We start from the raw sequence: 9412 nt of genomic DNA, 5'->3' as shown, positions 1-9412 counted from the left end.
AAAATTGAATATATTGTTGACTCTTGGTTGGAACAAAACAAGCTATTTAAAAGACTTTAATTAATTTTTAAAGATAATCCCCCTTTAGTCCCAGACATGGCTCAAGCTTTAAAATCCTGGATCTTACAATTTCCATAATGCAACTTGATGGCAACTTTTTATTTGATAGTTGATTTTTATCATCCCAAAGGAAATTTGTCTTGGACATACAAACAGTATCTGCTGTTTAAAGAATTTAACACAACAGTACATACATACACACCTACATAAAGTACATAGACTGTTGCATCACTCCGCATTGACATGCTAATGTTGCATGCAGAGACTGCCACTAGCCAAAAAAATTGCACACTGCCCATTGTACAACACATCATAATAGTCGTCATAATATGTGCAGTAATGGTACGACGGAGCATTAGGGCCACATCAAGGGGAAAAACATTGAGGAAGATTTTCTTATTTATTTAGCATTTAGAGAATAAAGTTGAAATGGCAAGAATAAAGTCGAAATACCATTTCGAAAATAAAGTCAAAATGTCGAGAATAAAATCAACATGACGAAAATAAAGTTGAGCTACCATTTCGAGAATAATGTCAAAATGTCGAGATTGATAAAGTTGAAATCACTTAATCACATTAGAGCGACTGTCTGCCATGCCAGCTGCCATGTAGGCAACATCATAGATATGGGTTACATCCTTGGAGTGCCGTGCTCGACTGAGCTCCACTCCTTCAGGATCAAACAATTTGATCAATTGTCTTATTGTGTCGTGTGATACAATCATAGACAGTGGACAAAGAAGTGGACAAATTGATGCCGTTTTTTTCTACGGAGACCAGTGAAGTATATTTGAAGCACTTTTCCGGTGATAGCTGAGCGTTACTGCGCAGCCTCCAACTGAGCTTAATGGCGTAGATGTGACGTGATTAACCTATCTGAAAGTTGTAAGTCTTCTGGTAGCTGTGCCAAGAGAAATCTCAATCTTTCCGAATCTTGCAGAGACGGAGAGCGTAGGTATATGTAAGGAGATAACATAGGCACAGGCTAATTATTGCTAACTAAAATGCTAGTTAACATTAGTAATTAAACTTAAACAGCTAATGTAATTCGAAACTGCCTGCAAGCTTCTCCTGTACTATACGGTAATTCCTCTACTATGCGACAGTAAGTCGCGTGGTTATGACACAATCGTTAGCCTATTTTTACAAAAACGTCTACTACGGAGCGATAACGTGAGGTACAAGGTAATGGAGCCTTTTATACATTGCTGTGTTTATTTAGAAATTAAGAATGGACAAATAGAGTCTTTAAACGCTTCAGATGTAAAGTTATTCGCTGTCAAAGTGGCGCCAAAATGAATGGCAGTCAATGGGATGCTAACAGCGGGTGAGTGCTTGGATACAACATATCCTCTCTGTATTGCGAGTAGGTGTAACCATCAATACCCTTGCATCTGTCCATACAAGCTATTTCAGTTTGCAGGAATACGGCCACCTCTTCCAAGTTTGTGTGGTTTCTCCTTCTGAACAGACGCAATTTTTGGCACAATCTCTTCAAAGTCCTAATACTTATCATCATACTGTGTTTATGCGCTAAAAGACAAAGAATTTCCTTGTTATTAAAACCGATTCTGAAGTATAATTTCACGAGTTCAAATAGGCCTTCAAAAGGCATTTTGTAGAAGACTAGTAGTTTGCTTTATTCTCAAAAGTCCAACTTGATTCTTGAATTATCAAGTTTTTTCTCGACATGTCGACTTTATTCTCGTCATGTTGACTTTATTCTCGAAATTTCGACTTAATTCTTGAAATGCAAAATAAATAAAAAATCCTCCTTAATTTTTTTCCCCTTGATGTGGCCCTAATGCTCCGCCATAGTAATGGTGAGCCACCTTATCAACATAAAATTCTGATAAAAGAAAAGTAAAAATGTGTGTTTAAGATAAAAGCAGCATTTCAGGGATTAGGCTGGTTTGCCATTCAGTGCTTTGATGGACAGGGAGACAAATTAGTTTTTAAAGTGGTTGAGTCTGCACCATTCTACGCCCGTCGCCCATGTCTTCCAAACACCAACTCAACACCCCCAGTTTTTACAGGTTGGGTAAGAGCTCTTGCCATGATGTTAAAACTAATAATGGAAATAACCTTTAGCTGCAGCCCTACTTCTAACCTCATTTTCCACTTTCTAGGTTGAACTCAGTTGTCAGTTCCTTCCAGGTCTGATGTTTCTCGTGTATTTCAACTATCTGCCTCCTCTCTCATCTCTTGGCTGTGTTCGATCCTGACACTTCACACACTCCACTCCACATCCTCAAAGCAGACCTCATTTGATGAGTCCTCTCAACTCTGGACCAGCCGGATCACATGTTTGGCCAAAACTCAAATCTCTGTGTACAAATGACCTCCTGCTCCTGTCATTATAGTCCTTAACCACTTCATCAACAGCCTCTTCATCCAACACTGCCAGGGGCGGACTGGGACAAAAATTCAGCCCTGGCAAATTCCATCCCTTACCGGCCCCAATTTCATTATTCCCTTTATAAAAGAAAAAAACAGGCTCATGTGAGATTATGGCAGAAGCAGCATGAGGCGCACTTACAGGCTTTCATAATTAAATAATACACACGCTGGAGCAATTCCTAAAACCTTCAAATAAACTGCCATGTCACCATCTTAGAATAGAATGGAAATGCTTGCATATTTAAAACATATTTTGACATGCTTTTATATTGAAAAGCAGAAGCCCGATGGTACCAGACAGGAGGCTCCAGGCTACAGCCGTACAGTCTTGCATATTTTTGTCAAACTAGTGTGATACGTCAGTGTTGCAGCATTTTTTTCTTTTTTTCCAGCGGCCCAAATCGGCCCAAGAGTGCATCGGCCTTTCTGGCATTCGCCAGAACTGCCAGATTGCCAGATTGACAGATTGACAGTCCGCCTATGAACACTGCCCACACATCACTGGAGGCAAGAGTCAGTAGATAGAAAGAGGATCCTGACTCAGTGATCAATAATCGATTAAACTGATGGTCTCCCTCTCATGGTAGCCTAGATGATGTCCCAGAAAGTGCTGTGTAAAGAGTTGGTTCATCAAAATTACAAAACATTTTCTGATTTATCTCTAGTGGTATCTTACCATGGATTATCCAGGGTTTGAGATGTTGACGTATGATGGAGAATAACGTTTTGTTTGTGGTGCTCACAACATTAAAAATGTATTCTAAAGAATTAAACAAGAACATCTCTTTCAACAAACAGTGCAAGTGTTACTTAAAAAACACACAAGCTGTTCAAAGTTCTCAGAGGGACTATTTCTTTAGTAGAAGTAAGTCCCAGAAAACTGTTTACATTGAGGTCCGTGGATTATCTGGAGTAACAGGGCCACTGTCAAAGTTTGTGTTGCTTTTAATTTATACATATATATAATTACATTTCATCAATTTAATCCTGTGAGCTCCATGAAGAAAACTCCATTTAAATCGATTGAATTGTTGTGGCAACATACAGTAAATCTTGACCTGGAAAATCAAAACTTCGGGGGCTTTCGATCATATCACATCTTCATCAGCAGACGATAAGTGCTCCGAAAAGATGGAATTAAATTCCATGAGAATCCACAGAAAAGCGACTAAATGGACCTTGTGGTGAGATTGTTTTCTCAACTTCTGTTTCCAATGACACAAATGAACTTTAAAACTATATATGGTTAAATACAACTAGAGAATTAAAAATTGAGAAATTAATTCATTTTTCAATAACTTCAGTGTACGTTTCCAACACGTTTTAATATTTGTTTTGTGGGTGTAATTTGGTTTAACTGACCTTTTAAGGCGTATGGAGCCTCCCTTTTGGGAATTATGCTAATATTTCTTCAACTTTGCAGGTTACTACTACTTATTGCGTTATGAAAAAGCTTTAGAGTACAGTTGATTGCATGGAAAGGTGATAGGTGATAGGATGATAATCACAAACGTAACAATTATAGACATTGTTCAACAAGTTATGTGGTAATGTTTTCCCACAATGTGCCCTTTTTCATGTTGACAACCACCACTAACCACAGAGATGCACAAGGAAACTTTTGCACAAGTCGGGATGGCATTTTGCTTTCATCACAGTGGAGCTTTGTGTTGCCAGAAAAGCTTTAAAAAAATGTTGGACCCTATGAGTCATTATGTTGCATGCTGCTTCACTGGAAGAGCTGCCCTTCTACTTTGCCCAGAGAGTTAAATCACAACCCTTTGATGAAAAGTTCAAACATAAAATGAATACTGACCACAGTGGGAGATTCTAACCCCTGATCTTTCCCACTGTCAATAAAGCAGACCGGCAGATCCTGGAAATTAAATTTTTTGCCCAGTGAAATAATGTGGTTCATCCTATGACAGGCAGTAGCAAAGGCTTCTCCCACTATGACTAAATTGCCACGGGGAATTTATTGGGTATTTGTCCTCCGTGAAAGAGCCTTTTAAAGTGGGACAGAAAGTATCTCTGGTGTTTTTTCAAGTACATGGAAGGTTTGAAGAGCTACTCCAAAAGTCATAGCAGCAGTTTGCTTGATGCTATCAGGGCTGAGCTTTGCACCTGTCTAAGACCCAAAATAAACTTGTCCCATACTTTGGTTTTATGGCCCACAATTTAACTGTTTTGGTTCACCCTCACCGCTCCCATCAACCCGTTTCCAGCTGTAACAGGCAGCCGTTTTTGCCGAGAAAGCTTTTATAACCTGACTGTACTCTATATGTCCAGCATCAAATGGCAGAGACAAAATCAGCATCCAACTGGTGAACATAGTGGAGCAGTTAGCAACTAACTGAGTCAGAACGATCAAACCAAAGCTAAAAGAGAGTGAATATTGTTTGCCCAGTGGCCAGAAACACGCCAACAAATGTATTGTTATGTAGCTCCGTATCTGCTGGATGTCTAAATACGAAAGTAACTGTTTAACACGTTTGTTATATAAACTTGGAATAGCAGGTTACTGCACTTGTACGCCGAATCTATTGTCTGCCATGATTGTCTCTCACCTCCAGGACTGAGCTGTTGAGGTGTCAGTATTCTCAAAAACAAACTGCAGTTCATATTGTGCGTTGTCAACCACATCTGAAGGCAAATATGTACTGAACGGTCACACTGTGCAGTACAAAGCTGCCATAGTGATGGCCGAGACGCAATCACTGTTAAAATGGGGATGAACACGTACACTTTCAGACAGTCTTTCTTTAAACTCATTCATAGTGGTGCACTCGGTACACACACGAAATGTGATGGAAGTAATTACGTGAAAAATGAAAATGGGGGGAGCTGAAGTTATTTTCATCAAAGGTGTACAAGTATAAGAATAATACCTCAGAAGGGTCTTTTTGAAAGAACCTCAATGTTAGTTAAAAGTTGAATGCATAGATGGGTTTTCGGATGGACATATCAATTCGTAAGATTCTGCACCAGCCCATAACTCTAGATGTAAAGCAACAATGGTAAAGTCCATCGCAGTTTGTCTGAAGATATCAAAGTCTAAATTCAGTTTTCCAACCTTTCAACAGTTTCCCTGGAAACAAAATCATGTTTTAAAATTGAGCAGGATGTGACTGCCAAAGAGAAGAATACATCGTGTTTTGTGGGTGTTTTGACATTTTGGTCACAAGTCTGTAAACAAGGTATATCAAAGTTTTCTCATGAAAAGTGAGGAAAGTTTTGATGTATAAATTATTTCATAACTCAGACTGGTCTCTCTCTGTGGTCGAGACTGATAGCACTTAGTGCCTGTCTGTCGTAACTAAAATTGATGGTGGCTGTTTCACTTCCAAATCTGGCCCTTCACACTCTTTGGCAGAGCTGCTTAAGGTGGAAGTGGAAAACACTGCTTCTTAAAAAATGTGACAGACACTGAAGATAAAACTCACTTTGTATATGAACTTTTCCTTTAACAGTATATTAGAGGGTGTCAACACTGTTGTTTCAGTGCCAAACACTTAATAACTGGTCTCACTTTCTCTTTAGCAGATATGACATTTTTTGGCATTTAGCCTTCCCGAATGGAAATCCAGAGTAAAACAGCATCGCATTTTCTAAAGACAGAATTGCATTTGACATTTTCACTGATTAATCACTGCTTTAAACCCTTCAGATACATATTTCAGACCAGATCTCTATTGCCAGTGGATCAGCTCCAGTTTAGACTTGAGAGTCTTCATGTCCACAAATGTCAAAGGAAAAGCATGTTGAGAGAGCGAAAGTCTTCAGAAAATCTCTGTATCTGGGCCGTCAATCATAATCACAAAATTGTGTTATGTGGCAAAAGAAAATGTCTTAAAATCAAGTTGGTGTTTGCTTACCAAGTTAATGTTATCATGTCCATCCAATGTAAATTTGGGTTAGCTGTGGTAAGCTGTGGTAAGTAATTTTAATAGTTTTTTAACGGTTTCTTGCACAACTATAATGTTAAAGTGTATTCAGCACATCATTCATCCATTTAAATTTGTCCAGTTTTGTTAATTTTACGAAGTTTACTTCTTCATACGCTCTAATACGCATTTTGTAAATGGAAGACATTTTGTCATTTCACAGTGGGAAAAGCACAGGTGATCATAAATAATTGCTGAATTGTATTTAGATGCTTCAGTTTCAGGGTCCTCACTTTCATGGTTTACAGGGACACTGGAGTAGAGTCATCGTTAATGTTATCAGAAGCACCTGTGCTTTGAAAAAAAAATCACTCCTGACTCACTTTTACACTTTCATGGTTTACAGGGACACTGGAGTAGAGTCATCGTTAATGTTATCAGAAGCACCTGTGCTCTGAAAAAAAACACACCTGGGCCAATCAATTAAGAGACACGTGAGACACAAAGTTTGCTTCTGGCCTACCTAAACACTCCTCCAGGCAGATGCATTTAAATATAATTCTGATGATAGGGAAGTTGTCATTGACAAGACACTGTTTGGGCAGATTTCTTCCTGCATGTTCTGACTTGATTAATTTAGCCTGCATGGTGCTAAATTATCACGTTATGTGACAGACTCCACCCACGAGGCTTTTAAATCAGGTCAGACATATACTCCCAAAATATAATGAAACAACATTTCCAATTGCACTTCGAACCATGTATGATTAACTCCTCACAACTGGCTTTATAAAACCTTAAAGCTCAATACTTGTAACTGCATTTCACTCAGGTTGCCATGTGGGTGCAGCAGTGCACTGTAACTATAGGCTGCACTATTCCCATCAGTGCAACCAATTCTGGAAAAAACAGGTCTGTTTGCAAAAATAGCAAGAAAATACCAGAAAATAACATCCCTCATTCACCCTCTTACAAAAGTGATGCATTTGCACTTAAAATGTTGACCTGCTGGATTGATATCCACTTTTCACAGCACATCAGTTTCATCACCAGCTGCAAATCTGAGCGAACTGCAAGAGGGATGATGCAGCATTAGACAGATAAGCGATACCTGCAAGAGAATTGTACATTTTACACAGTGTAGTTCGATCGAAACAAATTAATTTAGTTACAAAGAAATCTATCAAAGAGCATGTTTATATTGGTATAATTTGCAATATGCATAGTCCTAGCGCTATAGATGACCTGAATGCACATGCATTTCCTGTGCTGGTAAAGCAACACTATTATGAATTGACAGAAAAAAAGGAAAATATGGAGAGAAGCGTGTCCACTTGATACGAAGTCCCTGGGAAATCTGTCATCAAATGAGTTGTTGGCTATGTTTACATATATTATAATAATTTGGCATGCTGTCATCTAGTTTTGCAACAACGTTGGTTCTAAGTGATCTTTGCTGTGGTGTATTTACACTGCACTTATCACGTATCACTTATTCCAAACACAATGCTGTTGGTGCTAACAAAAATATAAAATGCTTGACTTCTTGTGTACTGGAGGACCTTTTCTTTGTGTTTAGAAATCTAAAACCTCTTGTTAACTGTCTGAGACAACATTGCCATGGTACCAATTATCATATAGTATATCAAAGCAGAAATGTGAAAATGTTGTGAAATTATTTCTAATGTAGGTTGACAACAAACTTTTCCACAGTCACTTAACAGCAGACAGGTAAGATCAAAGTGCTGTTTGGCTGCCTGCATTTGATATGTCGTGGCTAAACACAAGGTTAGACCTCCTGAAAGTCACGGCTGTTTCCAGCTGTGATCTCCATAGCCGGCGGCATGCGTCACCTGTCCTGGCTGTCACCGTTAACCCTGGGACGTCGCTATGGTGACAGCCTCATTACAGTGATAACTTGGCCAGCTGAAAACGTGATCGTGATGTTGTGATGTGCAGTGTTCCAGTGATGACCGGGGGAGGGAAGGGGACACTTCTGCAAACTTGTAACTCCTGAGCTATAGGCTTTGAGATATTTCATCCACGTACGCCCTGCAGGCTGAAGAAGGGGCCGAGGGAGCAGTTTCCACAGCGACAAACCACAGCAGCCCTGACTCATAAGCTCCTGTGGTTTATCGCTATGTGGCTGATGCTTATCTAATCCACCCAGACTCTCCGGTCGCTCACACCTTGACAGCAAACAGGTCATAAGGTGTTATGTGCATAGCTAGAAAAATAACATTTTAAAACAAGGCTTTGTTATTGTAGCTACTTAGAAGTATTGTCCTTTGATAGGGGAGGCCGGGGTATTTTTCTTCATAACTCAAAGACTACTTCAAGTACATTAGTCATGTTTTGATATAAGAAACGTATATGTGCGCACAAATTAAAAAAATATACAACTGCCTCAGGTCTCCTCTATTTGATTCCTTGATTAGTAGCTACAAAAACAGCAATACCCAGGACCCCCACTGACACGGTCTTATCCCGCCCCATGGACACTACGTGTTTCATTAACATCAATTTTCCACATCTGACTCAATGCGTTACATTAACGCACAATGTTTTCATTATTATTTTAAAACACAAATATTTGACATATTTCTTATTTATTTATTTATTCTTGTCTTTTGCAGTACTTGTTTGTTTTTCTCTCTCCCACTGTATGATTATTGTTATGCACCAAAATACCAAATTGTATGTGAAAACTTAAAATAAACTGATTCTGAAAAGAGAACTTTGCAAATCTGAATCTGCAGATCTAAACTGTTGCCGCCGGCTAAATGTGAATGAGTAAGTTTGTGATTGAGTCACTAGTCTGACAGTCTAGTCTAGATAGTCTAGATTTGAAGTGGATAGAAAAATGTAGCCAGAATAAATTCTACTCATCCAATTTCATCTATCCCATGGGACGTTTCTACTTATGTTCAGTTCAGACTGCTAACACCACACTGCTAACAATATGAGCATTCTGAATACACTGTGACATTGACTACTGAGAATTTTCCCAGATAATATAATAAAGGGGAAACTCTTTTGAAAGGGAACATTTTGGTCAAATTAAAAAA

The sequence above is a fragment of the Sander lucioperca genome, chromosome 10 (assembly GCF_008315115.2).
Source record: "Sander lucioperca isolate FBNREF2018 chromosome 10, SLUC_FBN_1.2, whole genome shotgun sequence".
Lineage (NCBI taxonomy): Eukaryota > Metazoa > Chordata > Actinopteri > Perciformes > Percidae > Sander > Sander lucioperca.
The sequence above is the reverse complement of the archived record's forward strand: the minus strand, read 5'-3'. Positions refer to the sequence as shown.